This window comes from Meleagris gallopavo, chromosome 2 (assembly GCF_905368555.1).
Source record: "Meleagris gallopavo chromosome 2, MGAL_WU_HG_1.1, whole genome shotgun sequence".
NCBI lineage: Eukaryota > Metazoa > Chordata > Aves > Galliformes > Phasianidae > Meleagris > Meleagris gallopavo.
Genome location: NC_139405.1, coordinates 91,423,410 through 91,426,603, shown reverse-complemented (window position 1 = coordinate 91,426,603; position 3,194 = coordinate 91,423,410). Strand labels below are relative to the sequence as shown.

Genomic DNA, 3,194 nt, shown 5'->3' with positions numbered 1-3,194 from the left:
GACTCCCCTTGTAGATGAGAATCACATTGGCAAGCCTCCACTCCTCTGGTAACACTCCACCTGACCAGGAATGCTGATAGATGATGGAAAGTGGTTTGACTATCACCTCCGTCAGCTCCCTCAGCATACTGGTGTGTATTCCATTCGGCCCCGTAGACTTGTGGCAATCCAGGTTGAGTAGTAGGTCTGTACCTGTTTCCACCTGAGTCGTGGGGAATTTATTCCACTCCCCATCCAAGACTTCCAGATTAGGGGTAGAGTATCCCAAGGATAACTGGTCTGACTTTTAAAGATGGATATAAACTTCTTTGTACTCTCTCTGAGTTGCCTGTCCCTTCTTTCACAGGAGGTAGATTATTTTTTCTCCTAGAGCCTCAGGAAAAACATCCACACTGGTCTTCCTTCTCTAGCTCTTGTGAAACAGGGGGGTAGCCTGCTCCTGCACATTTAAGACCTCCTTCTTGAGAAGCGACCAGCCTTCCTTGACCCCTTTGCCCTTCAAGACTGAATCCCAAGGGAGTCTCCCTACCAGTATCCTGAACAGTTCAAAGTCTGCCCTCCAGAAGTCCAAGGCAGCAGTTTTCTTGCCCGCATTTCCAAATTCACCAAAAATTGAGAACTCTACTATTTCATGTTCACTCAGCTCCCAGACTCCACATCTCCTACCAGTCTTTGTCCTTTTCTGTTTGTGAACAGCAGGTCCATCAGGACACCTCCCCGATAGACTTTCTTACCTGCTCCATCAGAAAATTATCTTTCATATGCTTTAGAAACCTCCTAGACTGCTTTTTCTGCACTATACTTTATTTCCAGCATATATCAGGAATGGTGAGGTCCCTCATGAAAACAAATGCTGGTCATAGCGCAACTTCTGCCAGCAGTTTATAGAACTCCTCATTTGTCTTTTCAATCTAGTTAGGTCATTTATAACAGAGCCCCACTTGGATGTCCACTTTGTTGGCCCTTCACCAGTCCTTATCCATAGAGGCTCTATCTTATCATTCCCAGCCCCAAGCTCAAAAACACCACAGCAACATCAAAACAGCCTCTAACAGAGCCACACCACCACCCCTCCTTCCTTATCTATCCCTTCTGAAGAGCTCATAGCCACTCATTTCAGCACTCCAGTCATGAGAGTGATCCCATCTAAAATACCTGGCAGGTTTTATATATGCAGAGGGTGATCCTGCTGCCCCTGGCTCTGCCCCTGTGACGTCAGAATGCTGCTGCCATGGGGAGACAATGGCACTGGGCAGCTGCTCCCTGACAGTGCTTACCCTCAAACAGTCAAGGCAGTTCCCTGCTGTGGTGCAGAAGGTTTCCTCTCCACAGCAGATTACCTTGCCTACAGAAGCTCAAAATCCTTCATTAAGTCTTGCACTAACATGGCAGCTGATGTGAATCTCCAACTAATGAGAAGATCTCCATCAGTCCTTTCTAGGTTAGCCTTTGACTTAATTCTAGCTCTGTTCTGTAATATCTGCTGTTTGTTCAAATCCTATTCCTAATCTCAGATCTAACACTAGCCTGGTAGACCATAAAATATCAGAACCATCATAACCATCAACCTTTCCAGTGTCAACTCTTATCTACAGACCATTCTGAACTCTAAATCTTCTTCATCTACTGGAAAAGTTTCTAATTCTTAATAGCACTCATTTGGCCCCTTCTCAAATTCTGTTTTGTAGACCCCTCGATCTCTTTTCCTACAATTATTTGATCAGCTGCTAACGAATACGGTCATAAGTGGCTTTCAGGACCCTTGCATTCAACTTCATGAGTCACAAAGATTATGCTGTCTGGTAGACAAAAGATATTAAAACTTTCTCATAGACTCTACTCCTAAAACTGAAATTCCTATAGTCCTGTGGTTCTAATCCTGTAGTTCCTAATCCCAAAGCCAACATTTACCTAAACCTAAACTGTTCTACCACCTTGAACTCTAATCCAAGCATTACCATAATTTTACTTCAGAGGATCCTGATTAACCCAATCCCTCACATGCATCAGCTCTATTCTAGCCTCTTTTGGTCCTACACCTCCAAAAACTAATATTTACAGTTTTAACTCAAGGATCTGATAGAGTCCACTATTTCTTATTGTAGTCCCAGCAGGTAGTCCTTGAAGCATTCCATTCCAAACTAGAAATGTTCAATACTTGAGGGATTTAGCCATTTCTTGATCAGGGAATTCTGTACTATCTTTGGCAGGATCTCTGGTTTAGGACCTAACTCCAACCCTACCTTTAACTCTAGACAAATGGAACTTGAGAGATCAAGGCATAAATTTTACTTCAGCCTCAACTTGGACTAGATACCTCTTACCGAGGAATCCTAATCCTATTCCTCACCCTACACTGCAGTTTAACAGAATTTTGTGCCAACTTACAAACAATCCCATGCCTTCTCATACAGAGTTTGGCTCTTGGCTGGCAGCTGATATTATCACCAGACTGAGCCTTTACTAAAGCAAGGTATAAACATCTATTCAAGACATCTATATTCTGTGTACCAAGGCAGCAGAAATGCTCTTTTGAAATCCAGAGTGAGGAATATGAATGTCAAATTCAAAGATTTCCCTTCCTGTGTGCCTTAACTTTTTTTTTTAAGTAAGCCTTTGTGTTTGATGCTCAACATTGTGACTCCTCTGAATTCTACTAATATATCTAAGTCATCCACTGCATAGGAGTGAAGCAGTTCTTCGCTGTACATTTTATCTGTTTAGATGCTTGAATAAAAATTCTGGTACTCTCCTAGAATCATATAATGTGGGTGTGACATGCAGGACACATACTTTAATGGTGAAATTTCTGCACCATTTTATGCATGACTATTAACCAGGAATAGAAGCAAACACACTGCTTTGGCAGTGTAGTCGTGGCCGAGTGGTTAAGGCGATGGACTAGAAATCCATTGGGGTTTCCCCGCGCAGGTTCGAATCCTGCCGACTACGGCCCAAGCTGTTCTTTTTCTCCCATGGGGCCCAGGTCATAGATATTACTTGGAAGCTCACTGGTTTGTTAAAGCTGAGGTCACAGGGAGAATCTTGAAGGCTATCATAAGGGACCTCAGGGCACTGGGGTAGTTAGCGGGAGCTCAAGTGATATTTTCCCCAACCCCTTCAGTACCACTAAAAAATGCTGAGAGGAACAGGAAAATGTGACCAATTGACACATGGGTAAGAGGCTGATGCCC

The 3,194-nt window shown here is 43.4% G+C and overlaps 1 non-coding gene across 1 annotated transcript; it reads left to right on the top strand.

The window, feature by feature from the left end:
• The first annotated feature begins 2,870 nt into the window (after positions 1 to 2,870).
• Positions 2,871 to 2,952, top strand: TRNAS-AGA (transfer RNA serine (anticodon AGA)). Its single transcript has one exon. It is a non-coding gene; the product is annotated as a tRNA-Ser (tRNA).
• Positions 2,953 to 3,194: the final 242 nt, after the last annotated feature.